The 22,166-nt window shown below is 41.5% G+C and overlaps 1 protein-coding gene and 1 non-coding gene across 6 annotated transcripts in view; one reads left to right on the top strand and one right to left on the bottom strand.

Moving 5' to 3' along the window:
* Positions 1-22,166, top strand: part of Mylk4 (myosin light chain kinase family member 4) — a 103,373-nt gene that overhangs the window by 26,850 nt on the left and 54,357 nt on the right. The window lies entirely within an intron of this gene.
* Positions 20,138-20,248, bottom strand: LOC116082863. Its single transcript, XR_004115486.1, has one exon. It is a non-coding gene; the product is annotated as a U6 spliceosomal RNA (small nuclear RNA).

Below are 22,166 nucleotides of genomic sequence, written 5' to 3'. Positions count from 1 at the left end.
TTGCTCGACAGAAACCAACGGTTTGTATGGATTTAATTATTTCTTAAGTCCATTTGCTTTTATAAATATGTGGTATAATTTTCTTTTGAGACAGGGTCTTGTGTACTTTAGGAAGGCCTTGAACTCCATGTGTACTTAGGACGGCCTTGAATTTCTAATCTTCTTGCCTCTACCTCCTAAGAACTAAGACTACATCTGTGTGCCACTATGCCGAGCTTATGTGATAAAAATGTTAAACTAACAGCCTTAAAATTGTGAGGTAATGGTGAATTGGATTATAAACTTTCTTCAGAAGAGTTGTTTTTATGATTACCAACTGTCCTAGAAAGTTCAAAGCCTAGTTTGGAAGTTACATACTTTGGTGTTTGGGGGAAAGATTGGGCTTGAAGAGACTCTGTCATCATGAGTACCATTGTCCTTCTCTGGCCATGCACAGAATGGACAGGGACATTTGTCAATGGCTCTGAACTCTCCCTATGGTGGTCAAGCCCAACCTGTGGGTGTAGCACAGCCAGGAGGCCCAGCAGCTAGCAGGTAGAGAAGCTGCCTCAGCAGCTTGGGTGTGTGGACACAGCTGGGCTACCTTGGCTGGCTCCATCTTCTGCAGAGCTGCAGTAGATCTTTCTTGTGCCACTCTCTTCTCTCTCTCCCAGGACCATTTAAAAGGCCTGTCAACTTTCTCACCCTCTCCTCCCCCCTCCCATTCTCTTTCTGAGAAGATTAAGGTTGCTAATGGCAGAAACATTTGCTGGCTGAACTGAAAGGCAATTTTCACTGGATTTCAGACTCTCTGGGGACACAGCTTTGTTCTGGAAGCTTGGAGAACTATTTCCAAAAGCAACTTTCTCTGCTCTCAGTCCCAAGAGCAGAAAAACTGTATATAAATTTAACAATCTGTATTTGTTAAAATAGTTCAGTGAAACTCCAGTTCATTTTTTAACTTTCCTACTCTTAACCAGGATTTTCTGTTTCATTTATTTTCCTTTCACTGGGTTTATTTTAAACTACCTTTCTCTTCCTCTGGTTTCTGCATGAATTATTAAATACTGCATATTCTACTTCTTTGGATTCAAAACATTTAATTTATTTTATGGTTTTAACTTTGCTTCTTTAATTTGTCTTCATTCGATCCTCTAATGCCCCCTTGCTCTTCTGTTACAGTGCTGCTGGATTTTAAAAGGGCTATATGTAAAGCAGGAGCCCACTGGCTTGCTTCCATTTGCTCCTTCTTTTCCATCCCATATCTCAAAACTAAAGTCTCTGAAGGGTGGCAAAGGCCTCTCCCCAGGCAAGGAGCTGGCAATAGATAGGAAGTCACAGTCACCTGCCTCAAGAATAAGGCCAAGCTCCACTTCCTTTCCCCCAGGTATTTTTCCTCTTTTTCCTTTATACCACACATATGAGCTCTGTAAGACTAATTTTTCAGTTTAGTCTCAACCTCTAGAAGACATTAAATCTGTGCTACCACCAATACCCTATATCCATCACTTCTGGGTCATCTCTAACCTGACTTCCCACCAGCATGACTATTTTACTGGGAAGATTTTGCAAAGATCAAGGACTGACATATCCTCTCTGAAATGCTCAGTACAAAGCCTAGATTTTACATTCATTCCTAGGCCATGTCCTTGCCCCAGCCCTCCCATGAGGACACCCACAACATGATCAAAAGATTATGCCATGCACATATAGAAATTAAATAAATGGTTGAATAAAGTATTTCTGGCAGATAACCATGTACCACCACACATTGGATTTAAACTTGTTCAAAGTATGTCAATGTTGATTTAGGTGATGAGCTTAGTAGCCAGTATATATATATGTGTGTGTATATACACATACACACATGTATATATGTGTGTATATATATATATATATATATATACACACACACATATATATACATACATATACATACGCTCTGAACTCACATATACATATGTATATGTATGCATATGCATGTATATATGTGTGTGTGTATATATATATATATATATATATATCATGACCTTGTAAATGAAAAATAGTTCTCAGAACTACAGTTATAGCTATTTTGATATAATCAAATGTAGATTTTTAATTAATGATTATATTCATACTTTTGGTTCTGGTGATACAAACCAAATTCTCAAGAATATGCTATACCCCTACCCATATTTCTACATTTTATATTATATTTTATATTCTCTACCTTCCTAATTAAATTAAATTAATTAATTAAATTACCTTCTGTAATTTCCAGCCATTTATCCTGAAGGCTTGGTCCTGAGTGCAAAAACTAAGGGGGTAATGGTCCATTTACAGAAATATGTCTTTGTGGGCCACTCCTCCAGGGATTATTCAAGGTGGATCCCTTCTGAATCTATGTTAATTTTGATTTGTGCAGAAAGTGTATTTCAGTTGGTAGGATGCTTGCTTGGCATACATGAAGCCTGAGTTTGAGCAGTAGCAACACATAAACTGGGCATGATGACCCACTCTGTGCTCGTAACCCGAGCGCTTAGGAGGTAGAGGCAGGAAGATCAGTAGTTGAAGATTACTCTGAGCTACACAGAAAGTCTGAGGCCAGCCTGGGTTGCATGAGATCTTGTCTCAAAAACAAAGGATAAACAGAAGGGGAAAAAACCTCAAAATACAATAACACCACCATCACTGTGTTCTTCCACAGTCCCATTTAGAGGGAAGAAGATTAAGATGGTCCAAATAGAGTCAGGCTCTCATAGTCCCTGGGATGCTTAAACGCCTCTCACGGCTATTCAAATTTTGAACTAAGCAAAAATATTACTTAGCCAGATGGGCAAAAGACTAGAGAGGGTTGGTTGGGTAAAGCATGGGCACCCCTATTTTGACTGAGTTGGCTGTTTTAATAGCAAGTGGCATTTCCTGACAGCTGCTATGAAATTGTACCACCAGTCATGTTCATAATAACTATTCTTAGATCTCAAAATAGCATAGTTAAAGATGGAGGTTTTTCATTTTTGAAATTACATTCTTCTATCCTCCCCCGATTTTTGCTCTTTGCCCCACAATGGCAAGAGAAGGTTTCTTACGTGGCATTGGCTCAACAGAGGCAGTGATGTTACGATGCAGGTATTAGTCCTTGACCAGGGGACGAACATGCATGTGTTGGTGTAAATTATGACCGACAATTTCCCTCAGTCCCTGCACCTGTCTCTGATCTGTCACAAAAAGCCATCATGTGTTTCCTTTTAAAGAAGCAGAGTATTAGTCGATCGTGTAACCAGAGACACCCAGCGTAGGACTGCACAAAGAATCCCATTGCGGTTCACAATGCCCACTCCTCAGAGCAGAGCAGGGAGCACGGGGAGCTTCGAAAGTGGCTGTGCTAGACCAAGGCAGGGAAGGTGCCTACAAAGCCAGGGACTTCACAGCTGCTTCTAGAGAATGGACTCCACACTTCGAAGAAAAGACCTCTGGATTGTGGGTACCGTGTGCCTTCTGTCGTCTTCGGTCTTCTGGCGCCTGTTTCGGTCAGTGGCGGCGTGGGGAGGCTCCAAGCAGGCACCTGCACTTGAGAATGCACAGGTAGTGAAATTCTCTTGAACTAGGGCAGATTCATTTTGCAATTCTCTTTGAACAGTTCTAGCCCAGGAGTGGTGCTTGCCAAAGGCAGTTGATCTATGCCTCCCTGGATCTTTGCCCAGGACTACTGTCTTAGGAGGGCTGGGATAATAATAGTGACATGTGGCAACTTTCATCATTTCTAGCAATTGTACCTACTTTCGGGGAATCTTGAAGCAGCTGTGTCTGAAACTAACTTAAGTTGGTGATCTGTACGAGAGCTAAAAATAATGATGGCGTCATTTCAGTCTTGTCCTTTTTATGTCTTAGTTATGAAAGAAAAAATGTAAGATTCCCCCTGTTTGAAGGAAATCTGTTGTAGGCACAGCACTGAGAGGTGCTGAGGCCTGAGAATGTCACCTTCTGTGCTTTGGGCTGCAGCTGATGTGGCTTTCCATAAGCTATTCCTAGGATGGAATTTTGTGGGTAAAATACAGTTCTGGCAGAGAAATAGTTCTCAGTGTAAAGAGATTAGTTAGTACTTTCTGAGAGGAGGTGTTCATTCACTGAAAACCAGTTCTCCCTGAGCACTTGATTAACTTATCATCTGCTAAGTCATTTTGAAACAATTTAAGACAGTTTAGCAATCACGGCAGAAGGCCATGGGGACCAGCAGTCTATTGGAAAGGCAGGCTTGCAACAGTGTTTCTCAGCACCCTTTTCTTTCTCTTCTACCCTCTTCCAGCACTTCTTCCCCCAAACATCTTTTCTATGAAATTGTATTTCATTTCCCTAAAAAACAAACAAACAAACAAACAAAAACCTGTTTTTTTCTGAAGGACTAGAGAGATAGCTCAGTTGGTGAAGTGCTTGCGTTGCAGGCATGAGGGCATGAGTTCAATCCCAGAGCCCACGTAAAAAAATGTCAGGTGTAGTGACCTGTCTTGTAACCTCAATGCTGGATCCCAGTGCTCACTAGCCAGCCAGTCTTGCCTAATTAGTGAATTCCAGTGAGCTCCTGTTTCAAAAAGAGGTAAGTGGTGTTCCTGAGGACATTGAACCCTTCCCCTCCCCATACCCCTATTCCTGCCCCTGCTAACATCCAGTGCTAGGCATCAAACCCAGGGCCTTGACGTTTCCAGTCAAGTGCTGCTGAGCCACATCACAGACCTTCCTGTAAACTTTATTGCTACAGATACTCTGTTTTCAGTAAATACTGTTTATACCTCAGTGCATTACATATGCACATCCTTTACACATACCAAGAGTAAGATTTTCTTCACCTCTTGTCCACAAAGAACCAGTGCCCCACTGGAGTGCTATTGCACCACTGGCAATATATTATTTACAGTTTAAAAGCTTCCCTGAGACAATGGTTTCGTAGCATACTCCAGCAATGTGCATCCATGCATTACTTATGTCTTATCCTACGAGGAGCCACAAGTTCTATGCCTTGGTGGTGTTTAGAAGACACAGTTCTATGCCTCCCTAATGCCCGAGATTTCACTTCTGTGATTATCAAGTTCACATTCAAAAGAACAGATGAATCTTGAGATAATAGTTGAGGGCAAAGTAAAATCTGTAGGAGAAAAACAGCAAAAGAAAAAAATCCTGAAGCATATACAAAACCTGTCTTTAGACCAGTCCTGATTTCACGGTTGTCTACCTCTTCAGACAGTCACTGGTGCCCAAGCATTAATCACGCCTGGCTGTTTAATATATCTTTAGTGGGAAATATCAGGAGGGCTACATTTCTTCTTTGAGAAACACTGTGAGGGCCTGCAGCTTCTGTGTGGGAAAGAATGGTGTTCACTGAAACTCTGAGATGTGGACCGCTGGTATTTCTGCCTCTGGTATCTGCCTTTAGAAGTCCCACACATATTTTCTTAAAGGTCTCTTGTAGCTTTTTACCTGTAAAGAAAAGCTCATTTATGTCAGATTTACAACATAACTTTTACCCTTTTTCACTACTAGTGGTTGTTTATAATGTTGACAACTAGTTATCTTAGAAATTTGCCCAAGCACAACCATTTATAGTTTATTTTTCACAGAAGTGTCAGAAAATCCATTTGTAATGTTGTCTCTAGTCAAGGGGTAAAGTCGCTGTGCCCTTGAATATGGATACAGATGAGAAACCTTACAATGTACATTGTTCCAGTGTCTCTGAATAATCAAAATTATGATAATTTATATAATCTCTGTTAGTTGTTTAGTATGAACAAAATATATTTATTTTGCCTATTTCTATCAAAGCTAAAATGATGTAAATATATAATTGATGTTAGTTATGTCTATGTTTCTAGGTAAGAGAATGCCTAACACATTGTGTTAATGAAATTTCTAAATATGACTTACCAGACTGTGTTCCACCATTTCCCAAAACCATTATGGTCATAAAAATGTACATTTATCTGTTAGCATTACCCAGACTTCCATTTTTCATAGACTCTCTTCCTGACTTTTACTACACAATTGACCCTCTATATCCCTGAATTGCACATCTGTGGATTTAGCCAACCATGGAGAGAACATTATGTCTGTACTGAGCATCTGCAGACATTCTTCCTTGTAATTATTCCCTAAATAATAGAGAGCAACAGCTATCAGATATATACTGCTTTAGGTATTATAAGTAAGTCAGAGATGATTTAAAGCATAGGAGAGAAGGTACCCAATCATATATAAACCTTGTCACCATTTATATAAAAGATTTAAAAAAAGTAGAAAGGGTTCCAGAAACAGTTCTCCCAAGCATACATGCCAATGGTTGTCCTTTCATGTTACTTTTACTTTTATTAATATTCTAATATGCCAACCTATTTAAAGCATTTTAGCCAAAGCAAAAATAGAACACAATTATGAATTTGATATGCTAAGTACAGATTTTTCAAATGCACAGCAATGCATACACAACATAAATTTTAAAATGATTTGTTAGTATGAGACCTAAGAGAAACTAAACACACACACCCCAACGAGGTGTCCCCTGATAAGCCCCCGGTAGCCGCAGCAGGAACTGTCTCCAGGTCTTAGCCCAGTGGCGTTTGATGCTTTTCCCCATGTTGTTCTATTTTCTGTCTATCTTGTGGCACCAATCACAAAGTCCAAGGAAATGGCGGTAAGCAGGCAACAGCAGACTCTTCTTTCTAGAGAAAAGAGAAAATTGATAATAAGAGACATTCTGCCACGCCTGAATTTCCACCAGAAAGGAGAACCTGAAACCAGGGCTTGTGTTTGGATCCTTAATTTGGGAATTGGCTCCTAGAATAGGCTTGGAACCTTGGAGTGTGAGATAGAGAAAGAAGGAAGCCCCAGCATGATGCTAGCTAAGCTGGCCACTGTGGACAGGAGGACTCATAGTTGCACCCCTGTTGTAGGACTGAAGTCCACCAGGCTCTGTCTCTAATGCTAAGTTTCACATCCTCTGTGGCATGCTCAGTAGCCTCTGTGTAAGCATGGATGCAGCTGGTGTTCACTCAGAAACTCTAGGAAGGAGACAAGATGCAGTGGCTCTGCGGGGCCCAGGAAGATTCCAATATAGTTGCTTCAGTAACAGCCGGCACAGAGATAGGCCAGACTGTGGAAAGAGCACTGAGAGGAACATGTCTGCTAATACATTGTTTCAAAGTTTTGCCTTTGAGGTCTTGCCAATCAGATAGCATTCTTTTGCTCAGTTTGGATTGTTTTTTTATTGTTGTGACCACCTTTGGTTTTACCAGTTTCCAGCTTGTAGTGTTACCATCCTATTTTTGGCATCACTGGCTTATACCAGAGAAATCTGAACACTTTAAGAAGTGTGACTTTCTTCTTAAAGTGTCATTTACACACAGAGATGAGCATGAGCATGGAGACAGCCTCTGTCTGTGTACTGCCCCCTGCCCCCTAGTGTTCATTTCAACAATTCTTTCAACCTCAATGCTTTTCAGGGAGGGAAAAGTATGAGTTCATTTTATGGAATTAAGATATATGCTTTTTAAAATACCTTCATAAATCTTTAGTATTAGTCCATGGATCATGGCTTCACTCAGTGGGAGGTTCTGCTGCTCATAGATTATGATTTTTGTTAATATCTTCTGTGTTGTTGGGCATGTTGGTTGTAACTCAACTTGTACAGCTCTATGGTTGAACATGTGCCTACAATGCACAAGGCTTTCTGACAGACAGAACACCACATACACACACACGCACACACACACACACACACAGAGAGAGAGAGAGAGAGAGAGAGAGAGAGAGAGAGAGAGAGAGAGAGAGAGAGAGAGAGAGAGAACCTTGGAGACCAGCTTATCCAAATCTTTAAAAGAAGGATTCAAACCCAAAGCAGATTTACCCAAGATTCCTGACACAAGAGGAACTATCTTCTCTGAACATCAGGATTTTCTTCCACCTCATCTTCCATGCTGCCAGAGCCAGCTTTTTTATTCAGAGTTCTTGTCTCTAATAGGGTCCGCCCTGGCCCTCCCCTGGCTACTTCGTACACTGGATCAACAGATCAAGATCTGGCTCGGATCCTTGAGTCCTGCAGGCCCTCCTTGGGGCTGGTAAAGCACCAGCCAGGCCCTGGGGCTTTCTCCTGGGCTCATGGTTTCTAGCTTTACACTGATTGTCACTGGTGCTTAATTTCAGGGGCTCAGCACTGCACCCAGACATTCTCTGAATGTCTCAGCATGGGAGTTGGAAGCCTGCACAGCAGGGGGTGAGTCCAGAGACTCAGGCTGTAACAGGTGTGAGGTTAATGATCTTGTCAGTGGCCCAGGCATCAGGAAATTCTATAAAAAGAGAAATAACTAGGCTAGAAGCCAGCAGTGTGTGAATTCACATTCCACCATGTCTAACTGTTAGCTTTCAGCATTTGTCTTCCACACATGAGCAAGCTAGACCTATTCTTACATTTTTCTACACAGTCTAATACTTATATTAATGAAATTAAGACAAAGGTCAGACATAAGAATGAAATATTAACACAAAATATTAATTCATAAATATATCTAACCCACCCATAACCAGAATCTAAGTATTCATTTAAATCATTACATATAGATGTTATATTCACCTTAATTTAAACAACAACTATTACTAAGCTAGAAAGGTACTGTGTTGACTCTCCTTAGATGCCAATAAAAGGTGTCAAATAATGACTCTTATTTGAAGGGAAAATACATGAAACTCACTGACAACAACACTTTTATTTGCTTATGGTCACTGGTAGTCTCAAAAAGGAGGCAGAACCTGGCAAAACACTATTTCTTTAGGCATCAAACAGGGTTAGAGTCTGTGAGGTCTCTTTTCCGCTTAGTAGAGATGTTTGGTCAAGGGACCTATTCAGATGACCTGGCAGGCCTTAGTTATTTAGAAAGTAAGAACTGAAGGTGTTAGGTCACATTCTTTCTAGAACGAGCATATCACACCAATACATTATCCGTCCCCAGGAAGGGGATACAGCCCATGGTGTCTCACACTTTGTACCCATGTGCTGTACCCCATTTCAATTTTTATGTTCTGAGGGCTGTCTTTGCTGATCACCTGTTTAGGATCTATGCCTTTAACCTGCTTGCATTCCTTTATTTACACAGTTATTTTAAGGACAGATACATTAATAGTCCTCACTGCATGTCAGTACTTCTTCTAAGTACTTTATAAATGGGGATGGAACTCAGGGTCTTGGCTCACCCTGTGAGGCCTTGGGCCCAGCCTCCAGCAGTGCAACAACAACTCTGTGACAGCCTCAGGAGGCAGATCAGTCTATGACTGAGCATTAGCATTTATGCTGCGTGATTCAGGCACTGTACTAAGTACTTCCCACACCGTGTGTGTGTGTGTGTGTGTGTGTGTGTGTGTGTGTGTGTGTGTGTGTGTATTTCATAGTAGTCCCATGGAGCTCTATGTCTACAGGGAAGTAAGCTAAGGTTTACTAGGACTAGGAATTTGACCAAAGTGATATAGTTTCATGCTCATGATGGTATTTATTTCTGAATGGATTCATTTGCTCAACATTTAAAACCCATATGGAGGCTTAACTGCAGGAATTTTTGTTAGAGTTTCTTTTAAAAAATTGTTTCTTAGAGAAGTTTTGGGTTCATAGCAAAACCAAAGGAAGTTACAGAGCTCTGTATATACTGGCATTTCCCACAACACCGACTGCCGAGACAACCCATGCTTTTGTTCTAACTAACAGGCCTACACTGATACTCTATAGTTTATAGCGAGGCTCACCCCTGGTGTACAGTCTGTGGGTTTGGACAAATATAAAATTTCATGTTTATATACGTTATAGTAATTTAAAATTTAAAAGGCCACAAAACCATTAAATATTTATAGACAAACAGAATTTTCTAACGACAATTTGTTTTAACCTCATATGATCTGATGTAGTTTTCTCAATTTAATGACTGTTTTAATTGTTTGCTTTTCAAGTACACATAAAAGAACTGAGTAGGTTTTAAATGTCTACTTGGCCAGCCTGTAAACTAAGGTTCTTGTCAGCAAATGCTAAGTAACAGCGACCTCCAGTGGAAAGAAATTGAAAAAAACTATTGTGGACGGAAGGTGACCTTTCAGGCTTTTTGTTTTTTCCTGGTGCTGAGAATGGAACCCAAGGCCTTTTGCTTGTTTGGCCAGTGCTCTACCACTGTGCTACACATCAGCCCAGCATACTCTCTGTAGTTGTTCAAGCTATCTCCAGCACTTTCTCAGTTCTGCATTAGAAAAGACACTGTATCCTGGATGTGATTGGTTTGAGCATACAAAATGTGGTTAGATAAACCCTGTGCTCTTAAATACCCCACTCTCTTGTCAATAGCTCCTATGCATTAAGTACTTTGTCAATCCAATAGAAGCTTTGACTAGCAAATTCAACTGACGTTTCACTAAAGCTAGCTTTATGAAGACAGATAGTTCCCAAATAGGCAGATAGTTCCCAAATATACTGCTTCTCTTTTATAGCACAACGTGTCTATTGTTGTGGTGTGAGACATTTTACCTTGCAGTACACATTGACAAATGTATGTCCACCGTTTTGGATTTCACTTGGCCTCTTGCTACCTCTGTGGCACTGAGCATATGCCATAGACCCTTTCCGTGTCCTTCATCATGTGAAGTTAGTAATATTGACCTCACAGAATTGTTACCTGCTATAGTTTGCGCAGTGTTTGGTCCAGAGATCACACTAAGCTCAGTAAAGAAAACAATATACTTTGCTGGTGCGTAGACTGGATATAGGACCTCTTTGCCACTTAGCTCTGCCCTCAGCACAGCTTTCACTATCAGGAGCCCTGAGCCATTTCCCAACCACGTGCACCTTCTCTGGGTCCCCATCTCTTTCCTTCCGAGAGCCCCACACTTACTTTCCTGGAAGACATTATCCATTTCCTGTCTTTCACGTCTCATTATTTTCAGTGGTTGGAAGAGTCCAGGTTTCTGAGGCACCCAGGCTGCTCTTTAGACATCTTGATACTGCACTGCCATGCTGGACTCCTTCTCATCCCTACCATTACACCCTCTCAGACATTGTTACAGCATGTAATTTCTTGAAACATGTCTTACATTTCTTTTCATCCCTACTGGAATGATGGCAACATGAGCTGTTTTGCCTCACCATCATGTAAGGATGTGTGTGGAAGACTTGGCGTCAGATACCATGGAGAGGGAGAAGGGAGTTCCTGCATGGGTGAGCTGCAGAGCATATCCATGCATGCGAATATGCAAATATTATGTGATGGGAACCTGATCTCTGATGTGCATAAGAATCAAGCAACGTGGGCTTCACAGACATGAGACAAGGCCTATTGGTTTACTGCGTACATACTGCTAAATATCCTTAGGAGGCAGGGAATGCATATTTAGGTCAAATCTGACACAGATTGTTTCTAGAAGTCATCAGCTCTGAAATTATGACAACCACTATCATCCGCCTAACAAAAGGAGCAGAAGATATTCTTGTGGTGTCTAGAACCATGTCTTAATGACAGGGCTATACCTATATCCGACTTACACAGAGAAAGCTCTATTCTTTATTTTTTGCTCTCTCTCTATCTTTTTTCCCAGAGAACTGTCATGAGTCCCAAGCTCAGGGGGGGCAGTTACCGACATGGCATTGTATTCTAATGAAAATTGTTGGGAATAAATGGAAGGCTGCAAAGTCAAGAGGCACAGTTCCTAATCTGGTCAAAAAAATACCAAATCTCTGCCTTTCCTCATGTTCTATGAACCTTTTGCTATCTGGTTCTCACAAGTCAAATGATAGGATCCTACCACATAGCATTTACTTCATGCTTTTGATTTTATAAAGGCACATTCTCATTATTAAATTATTAAATTGTTTAACATCTTATTCATGATGAGTCATATTGCAGTCTATTAAACAAAGGGTTATAGCTGAGCCCCATTAAAATTTATTTCTAATTATTCTATTCAATATTGTTTCCCAACACATAATTAATGGCCTGTGGAACTCTAAGATAGATGTAGGGGTCCATATCTTGATTCCAGTATTCTTTCTACTCAAATTCATATCTCTGGGGTCCACTCAATAGCTGTGTGACATTACTCATTCCATTTTGCTTTGTCTCAGTTCTTGTACTATCACATTGCTATAATAATGTCAAATTATTTGGGGGAAGGATTCCAAAAGATGATGTACCTATAAGCAAGTAGCTTAGTGCCTGGCACAGACATACAACCTCCACATTGACTCCTGGTCCTGCTTCTTTGTTATACTCCACACCTTTGATCATTTTCTTCCCCTGAGACGCTTTTGAAATCTTTCAAGAGCAGATTCAAATCTCATCACAGATAGTTCTAGTCTGCTTTTCCATATACACTGTTTAAGGACCCTGTGCTGGCTATGGCTACTTTGTGTCTTTTATGATCATGTCCAGAAAGCTAGAGCTTTCTCTCCAGAGGGATTATTTCTTGTTTATTTATTTTTGTATCATATCCTTCAATGAGATAAACCCTCTTACTTTGGTGTACTGTTTATCTATACCTGTTAGGTATGATTTCTTAAGTTTTAGAAGTGACGGTGACTAATATACTTATTCAATACTTAGACAAACTCATGAGTATGGCCAGTCAGGATATTTAGATATCATGGATTTACCTATTTTTCCAAGATCTTCAAAGAGAATACACTGGAGTGAATTTTAATCCTTTCTCTGCAGATAGGGTCAATTTTGCAAGGTCAGGGTGGTCTGACACACCCTGAGTGTCTTCATTCAGTTCCAGCAAGAAGAAAGGCAGTCGTTGTACCAGATGCCATCTGTCCTCTTAGGAAAAGAAGGCAATCTGATCATCCTTGGCTAAAATTGTTAACTTCTACTCTGCAGTGGCACCAGCACACTGGAAACTGTTTCTAACGAGAAATAAGGCATTGCCTAGGTTCTGGTGTCTCCTTTAGACTCAACCTAGAAAGAATAAGCCAATTTGAATAGTTTGATTTATAGGGCCTACTTTGTCAGTTATTATTTTATGGTGATAGAAAAGTGACCATTCACCATAAAGTGGAATCTCATTCCTCAAACAGCAGCCCATGCCTGCCAGGCAGCATTGGTGTGACCAAGGGACTTGTTCCAGATATATACTCTCAGGCCCACCCATGTGCTGTTACCTGGGTGAATGCTAATGGTTGAAAAGCACCAGGTTATTAATTACCACCTGGAATTGAAAAATTAAGGAATAATTATTTTTTTCCCATGAAAGTTGCTGAAATGTGATACTGGTACAATTGTGCCTGTATGCTTAGTTTGGTAATAGATGCATGCATATACATATACATATGTATATATTATGTATGTTTATAATTGTGTGTGTGTGTGTGTGTGTGTGTGTGTGTGTGTGTGTATTCTCAAGGCTCCCTCAGGCTAGTCCTTGAGAACTAGGCAATATCTTTTCTTGAACATTTTAAGAGCATATTTTCCTTGATAAAATAAATATGTCTATTAATAGTTGTTTCCATTAGATTTCCCAGGCAGACAAAACACAGAATTTGTCTCTCAGCCAGTTAGATAAGCTGGGGTGAGGGGACATGTGAATGGCAGCACACCCTGCCTTCCCTGGAAGGGTCACATTCATCCCCAGGGAGGTGGTCTGGACATCTAGTTCTTTACCCATTTGAAAGGAGGCCTCTGTGTGACAGGACACCAACAGAATGTGCATCATGGAAATTCCATGGTCAGCCCTTGTCAGCAGGGCAGCAGGTGGTTTAATTGAAAGCCACATGTATGCTGAGTAAAAGAACAGGCTGTGAGATTCTCTGTTGTCATCAAGTTCCTCCTGCCAGGTGCTCACTGGCAGGGCCTATAAACATAAGTGCCCATGGCAGGGAGCCACTGGATCTCCCTGCACTCTGTCCATGTTACTGTTGGGTTCACAGATCCCAGGGTCACATGGAAAGGTCAGTAGTGTCTGGAGCTTACAACTCCATCTGAGCCCTGCAACTTGTGTTAGATAAGCAATCTTGACATCTATACATTTTGAGATACTCCAATTATTTGTAATGGGATGAGAGCCACTGGAAATAAGCATCACTTGGGATAAAAATATAGACTCCTTAGCAGAAAGTGCTAGAGTGGGGAGACCATGTCTTTAATAACGCCAAGGTTCTGATGAGAAGCATGGTTAGCACTCTTCCTGGGCAGGCATTGGATCACTCTCCAGATCTCTCTTTCTCTTTCCCTTTTTGCTTGTGTCTGGTGACTAAAAAGATGTCATGCTACCGCTGGGGATTTTTCTAGGCTATACAAATATTACATTTTAAAACACTGTCCTCTTTCTGGGCTTATTACCCATTAATCTTACCTCGTATAGTTAAGTTAGCCTTGTGGCTTCTTAGGATCTTTGCAGAGGGACTTGAAGGACAAGCACAGCTCTTAGATAGCTTTGTTTGTTGTAAATGTTATAGGCCTATGAGCTGACTAACTACGGAGTTTCTTCTCCCTTCTGTTGCTTGCTTGTTTCTGTGTTTGTGGTTCATGGGGACTATGACACAGGAAACTTGTGGGGACTGAAGTTGTCGTGCATACCTTTCCATTATCACTGTAATATCTCCTTTTTCTGATTTGATGCTGGCCATGGGTTCAGGACCCCACTTGTGCTTCAGCACATTGCAGCCCATGTGTCCTACCTTTGTGTGAGTTACATCAACACTAGACAAAAAGTGGCACATGGGATTAAGACTTTCGTTATCTCATTGCCCACTGAGTGAGAAAGTTGGTTTGTTTGTTTGTTTTAGATAGAAGGCTTACTTCTTTTAAGGTTTGATATAAAGGAATTAACAGATAGCTGAGGTAGCAAAAGTGATATGTGCAGATAAGACCAATAGGTTAAAAATAATTCTAAAGAAGAATATAGGTTATAGTAGGCTTGAACGCAGACGAGAGAATCCCTTTGCTTTATGTGAAAGCAGGTAGAAGCCAACATCCTGAATAACTGTAAAGCAGTGTATCTCTCTGACATCTTCTTGAGAAAGGATTAAAATCCAACTCCATAGCATTAGCTTAAGTCACATCTGAAAATAGATTGAGAGGGCAGACAGGGACAGAGGTTACAGAAGGCTTCATGTCTGGTAGGAAGAGCCAAGCGTGGATGGAGGGCAGCCCAAACTTTATGCAACATGGGTCACTCCCAGGAGATCTGAGGCACCAGCCCAGTCCCTTTGGCCTTTCTTGCAAGACACTCTAGATTTTCAGTTTGAACATTAGTAAGTCTGCAGTCTCCTAAGATGTTGATCCAACAACACTTTCCTGGGCCTATCAGCTTTGCAAGCCTCAAGTCTCACTTAGCACACATAGCATAGCTTCATTTCAGAGTAGACTGATGGATCCTGTGAAGATCAGGGTCTTAGGTAGACCCCACGTCTCTATGTGGGGCCCAGCTTGCAGCTCCTGTAAGCTGAAACACAAAGACTTGTTCTACTCTGCTCATGCTGATTCAGAGGCTTCTTAAATGCATCCTCTGCACCCAGATATCCACAACAAGGAGGCCAAAGTAACAGAGTTGCCTGTGTGTGCCTACCATGACTAACGGTGGAACCTATACACACTTCTCCAGCTTTCCGTGCAGATACCAAAGCACAAGTTAATACTTTTGCGCTCATCTAGAATTCTGTGGAAGATAAACAGAAACTGGGCACAGAATAGTTAACCCTGTGTCCTGTGTAAAGTCGTCACTCAGCAAATAGGTGAAATAACTACTAATGTTAATGTTACTCTAGAAAGTTGTTATTTTGTTGCAGTTGAAATGACCAGGAGAAAAACAACACTGAGTACATTTGAGATTGGGTTTTGGATCTGAAACCCCTCTGAGTGGGTGTGTCCTGTAATCTTCTATGTCTGCTCTGTACCCTTCCAGATGTTTCCTTTAGTCTTCCAGGTGTGTCCCACAGGTGCAGTATAGGCTGGAGCAGATTGGCTTCTGAGACAGGTAGGAGCATAGTTTTGTGTTCACCTTTGTTCCTATAAATGGAAATGCTATCATTGGCCACTAGCCTGACTGCCTTTGGCTTAACCACTTAACAGCATTGTGACTACCTTTTTTTTTTTTTTTTTTAATGATTACCTTCTTGCTGCTACTTCATTTTCTTTACCAATGTCCCCAGAATGCTAATGTCAGGGCCAACTCTCTAGGTCCTTTTGGAGTAAAAGATAAATGAAGCATATATTTTGGTTGGAATGCCCCCTCCCCAAAAGTTGATGTGTTGGCCAGGCTTGGTGGTGCATGCTTTTAATCCTAGCACCTAGAAGGCAGAGGCAGGTTGATTTCTGATGATTTCTGCGCACACACACACACACACACACACACACACACACACACATACACACAGGGGTGAGGGGAGGGAATGAGACTCTAACAGATGGTAGGCCTGTAGAAGGTGGGGGCCAACTTGACACTATGGGAGGTGATGGATCTTTAGGAATTGGGCCTATTAGATGGCATTAAAGACATTGAAAACTTAAACTTTGAAGGGATGGAGTGACCCTAATTCCTTCTTATTTTTCTAGTTTCCATTTCTATGTCCATTTTGCAGTGCCACACGATTCCACTGTGATATACTATCTCATTACAGACTCCAAAATAACAGGACCAATCTATCATGTCTTGGGGCCTTAAAAACTATGAGCCCAACTCAAACGCTTTACTTGACAAGTCAATTGTCTTGAGTATGTGTAGTAATGAGGAGCTATAACAGAATATAGAAAGCTGGAGTCCTGGGGAGGGGCCTTCATTTACTTCATGAGTACTTACTATGTGTGTTGGGTGGATAAATGAAACTTGAATAAGTGCTGAATAAAAGAGCCAACCTAGCCACACCCCACCCTGCCAGGGTGATGGAGAAGGTTGCCAAGGGTTAAGGTAAGAGCAAGCTCAGGAGGAGCGTACAGCAGGGAGACCTGCCCTAACATGTAGGGTTAGAATGGCTTCTTGGGCTGCAGCTGGCACCAAAGGATGGCCAGGTTAACCCAGGGTATTCTAGAGGAGGTGCCCATGAAGCTCAGTCACAGAGGGCAGGGCAGACAACAGGATGTTTGGGGACAGTCACAGGTGGGGACACTGGTTGGGGGACCTTTTCAGACCTTGAGTCTCCAGAAAGGGAGACACTAAGGTGAGACAGTTTCCATTCTTCAGGCAGGGCTTGTAGCCTGTAATAGTCTTCCCATATATTGGTTACCGTTAAAAGTTAATTCTGGCAATCCCATAGCTCATTCCTGGGACCTCTTTGAAATAAAATTATACGTGGTGCCATTTCCCTTCCTTCTGAAATTCCTATTGCTGTATTTTTAGTACATTTTGGGGGGAGTAAAAGCATCACTTACTTCTAGTTTTCCATACAACCTCTTCTGATGACTACCTTCTTTTAAAGAGTTTTTTTTTCAAAGGCTATGCAGCCTGAATTAACTTCTCTGTGAGAAAAGGTCTTTTGTGGTTTATAAATTTTAATGCAGGATACTAACTGCCAGGATATTCTTGGACCACAACCAGGGCTTTAAGCAGCCTCCTGCAGCAGCTGAAATGAGGCCCGCCTGACCTGCACCTGGACATAGGGTTCTTTCATCCTTCATGTTCAAAGTCAGGAGACCTCCTGGTTTCAACTTTAGGACACCAGGCTTTCCTTTCAAAATCCATTTCCTGGAAATAGGTCTTTGCTGTTCTGATGGATAATTTTTCACTTTATATTTTCTTAAGATGCATAAATTCTACTTTTTCTTCTTTCAAATAAAGGAAAAAGCAAGGTATGGGAGCCCACGGTAAGGGTCTTCTCTGCATGAAACAGCACAAACCATTGCTGTCCTGATTTTTAAGTTCTTCATCAGCAACAGGGGACTCCCTACACTGCCCTATTTATTCAGTATTCCTCTTCAGACACTGAACGTTTTGATTATAAATGCCAGGTAAGAGACTATTACCTGAAAACTACCCTCTTAAGTGAACCACTGAACCTTTAACCACATAGGGACCTACTCTGCTCTATGGCTATTTGTTGCCCTTAATCAATGTGATAATGAAGAAAAACTGGGTTTTTGAGACTTAGCACCTGCCTTGTGCTTTATACATCCTTCTTCAATACTAGGAAACTCTCTTGAAATAGAGAGCCATTCTAAGCCAACCAAGTGCAGTTTTGCAAAATTTAAAAAGACGCTCCCTCTGGGGCCTTAGAGTGACAAGGACATCCTTCTACGTGCACTGTAGACACACATCTTGGCCAGCTGACATTCTCTTCTTGGGTTTAGCCAAGGGAGCAAAAGCTGGCTTACAGAAAGTCCAACTCTCCAAAGAGCAGCTGTATTCAGTCTGTGAACATGAGCTATGGGTAGCCATCTCAGGTAGCCATCTCTGGACACTTCCCCAGTGCTTTGCTCTTAGCTAGCTGCCCATTGGTTGCTGCTGAGCTGCTTACACTGTTGGGTCAGCAAGGCAAAGCAAAGCAAAGCAAGTGGAGCTTGGGAAGGCAGTGCTTTAGGGAGAAAATCCAGTATTTAAAGATCAGAGGCTATGTTTCTGAGTGGAGGTGTGATGGATTTCTTGAGCTCAGTGGTTCTGTTGGGGGAAAAACAGATTAAGTGACCCTTCATGGTTATGTAAATGAAAAACAAAGCAAAACAAAGAAGTCATTGCTTCTAACAGTATTCTTTGTGTTTGGTAGAAACTCCTCCCAGTGATGTCAATTTATAAATGCTAAACAAAGCCCCTGAAAAGGAACTGAGTTCTATGTGAGCACAGATGGTAGACATTCACAGGAAGTGAGGACATCCTGGGGACCATTGCATTGCAAGTAGGAATGGCAGCCAGCAGAGACTTCTTTATTATATGGGGCACTGGGGCTGCAAAGTGAGGAGGCAGCTATATGAGGTAAAAAGGACCCAAACCAATGCTCCTAGAAACAGCTAATGTTCTCCGGCTTCTTTCTAATGCTTCTTGGGCTTGGAAGCACTAGAGCTAGGCTCAATCCAAGGAGACTGAGGTCTCCAGGAGTCTACTGACTAGGAATAGACTTGACAAGTGCTTTGAAAACCAAGAGAAAGCACATGTGAAGTTGTATGATTTCCACATCAGAGGGAAGCCTGCCAAGTGCCAGGAATTTTTGGTTGCTGTGGCAACCAGAACAGAAGTCCATTCTGTGGACCCCCAGCTGGCTCTCAGTCTCAGCCTGCTCTGGAATGCTCACACCTAGGAAACCAGTGGCACAAGCAGGAAGAGGGAGGTCTCAGATAGGAAAGAATGCAGAGCCCACATGCAGATGGCCTAAAACAGGACCTTGCAGAAAGTAGGCATGGGGAGGCTGCAGGGAACTGAGTAAAGAACTTTCAACATGCAAAGGCCAGGCATCACCATAGGCCTTGTTTTGTTTCAAAGTACTGTCTTTGGATAATAAATAAAGTATAAGATAAATAAAAGATATAAAGTGGACCCTCCAGGGGGCACCTAATGTTCTCCCATTCCGCAGAAAATAGCCAGGTTTCTTGACCCTGCTGTTTGCCATGAAAAATACTCAAAAGCAAAGTGTACTCTACAGTGAGATTTTCCATTCAAATGGTCACTTTTTTTGTTGGTGGTTTTGTACTGCTAGAGAATAAAACCTAGGGCTTTTAAGTGTTAGGCAAGTGCTTCACTACTGAACCATATTCACCCATATTCTACTTTGTGCTGTATGGCCTCAGAAACATTGCTTAACCTTTCAAGTATATAATGGCTGGTGTGTGTGTGTATGTGTGTGTGCGTGTGTGTGTGTGTGTGTGTGTGTGTGTGTGTGTGTGTGTATTTAGCATATATGAGGTAGAGGTAGACATTAAATAAGGACTGTCAGGACCACAGTAAGGTTATTATAAATGTTAGATACTAATAGTGATCACAATAAGATAAGAACTGTGTGCTTTTAAAAATAAATCAAGCATTCCTGACCTATGGAATAAAAGTCTATGATCTTCATGTTCAGATGTAACAGATGTAACAACTCTGAGTTTCTAAATATTTTAAAAGTTTAAATTACCGATTTTGAAAAATAAAAGCATTATTATTTGGGAATTTCATACAGTGTTTTTAAATCATATTAATTTTCCTTCCCTAATTCCGCCTGGATTTTTCTCCCACCTCCCTGCCCACCAAACTTCAGATTCTCTCTCTATATAATATGGCACTCATCATGAATTTGGGTGTCATCCGTGCACATGGGTTGTGCTTGCTAATCTTCTCTACATCATTTCAGTTTGAATGTATGTACTGCAGAAGGGAGCATAGAATCACTGAAAGAATGCTCTCCTGGAATGGCAGCTCCCATTGCTCCACCTCAGGGTACGGGTGTGGAGAGCGAGGCTGTCTAGGGTCTCCTGTTCTGCAGTGGCATCAGCCCTACTGCCCACCACTCTCTCTACTCTTCTCAACTTCCATTTAATTCTAAATGTTTGTGGAGCTTTCCAGAGTCATGTGCTTTTCCCAAAGGCAGAACCTTAAAGTAGTGGGAATTTCCTGTGCTTTAAGCCGGGCAGTGGCTTAGTTTTGCTATGGAGGGAACAACCTTTGACTTTTACTTCATGGAGCCCATGTCAGTCCCAAAGACTGACAAAGTGAACAGACAACCAGTCCCAGATGCCTTTTGGATTCCGCCCTAGCTGCCTGTACCTCTCTGCTCTTTGCACAGAGGCCTTTGCAAGGACCACCTTTTAGATCACACTCTGAGATGTTTAAATGCATTAGCTACCACAAAATGGGGCTTTCCTGCTGTGAGGTAATAATACCATGTGGAGGTATTTACTTGGTAATTTATTAAGCCAGAGTTGTCTTCAGGTAGTTGCAGGCAGAGCTGACAATTAGAGGCTACTTTGGTTTGTGGTTCCCTTGAGGCATTTCAACTTTTCTGTTTCCTCCTCTCTGGTAAAAACCCAGCAACTCTGGGCATGGACTTGGTCTCCTCTGCATTTAAGTAATTTTCTCAAGGGCGGAAAGGAGAGCATGCCAGAGTTGGAATCCACTTAAGCAAACACCTAACTCTGAAGATCTGCTTTCATGCTAACTGCTTACCCGCCTACTAAAAACTTTTAAAACAATTTCTTGGGAGAAATGGATATGGCTCTGTGTGCTCAGATCCCTCACTCTCTTCGCACTTATTCCATCTTCTCTGCTTTTTATTACATCTGTCTAACCTGAGACGTTATACTTGTAGAAATTTTGTCAGGAGAGAGTCTCAATACTATTTTTGGAATTTTCATATGCAGTGTATATTTCCTAAAAACATCATATGTGTAGACAAGACCGTTTATTGCAAGTATTCTGATATTCCATATGAGGTATTTGGCAGTATGTGCATCTGATACAGCAATAAGTAAACCAAGGAAAAGAGATGGTACCCTGGATAGAAAGTCCCACAGTCCCCTTCCTGGGTACATGCCTCAGTGTCTTCCCTCTTAAAGGCTCTACTGCCTCCCAGAGGCACCTCACTGTAAACCAAACCATTAACACTTCATACCCCAACTCTAGATCTAAACAGCTTTCCCATGCCTTTCATTTCATAGATCATATTTTAAGCATAGGCTGACAAAAGATTTGTAGCTACTTTTTATGAGTTATATCTTGATTTCTCCTTAATGGGATCAGAAACAGAGATACAGTCTTATAGCTCCTATACATTGCACTCTCTAAGACTACTGTCCCTGTCCAGACCAAGTCCCCATGGCACCTTAGATTAGGGATGACCAAGCAGTTACTAGAATGTCCTGCATATGGAGAGTTCATCTGAGGTAGATGCTGAACAAAGAGAAATGTCACTTTGGGTTACAAGAAGACAATGTCAACTTCAAAGTGCTCTGTCAATAGAGACAGTGGCAGCAACTGATCAAGGTGAGACCTCCATGGATGTTAGAAATCTAATGAAGGGTATCTGTCTAGCCAGAGATTGGAGCCAGAAAGATGCACAGCTTGGGCACCTTCCCCCTGAGCTCTCAATGGATGTCAAAAGACCAAATCGTGAGTTTCTGAGAATCTCTGACTGGACCATGAATGAAGGAGAAATACAGAAATACAAATACAGACTCAGCACTGCCAGTAATGGTAGGAGAACCTTGTGGTCACTCAGGCAGAGGAAGTCACCTATTTTGAGAAATCTTTGCACATTCTGTATTTCTAAATATTTGATTGCTGGATTTCTTTTTTTTTTTTTT

The sequence above is a fragment of the Mastomys coucha genome, unplaced genomic scaffold (assembly GCF_008632895.1).
Source record: "Mastomys coucha isolate ucsf_1 unplaced genomic scaffold, UCSF_Mcou_1 pScaffold7, whole genome shotgun sequence".
Taxonomy (NCBI): domain Eukaryota; kingdom Metazoa; phylum Chordata; class Mammalia; order Rodentia; family Muridae; genus Mastomys; species Mastomys coucha.
This window is presented reverse-complemented; position numbering and strand designations above follow the sequence as displayed.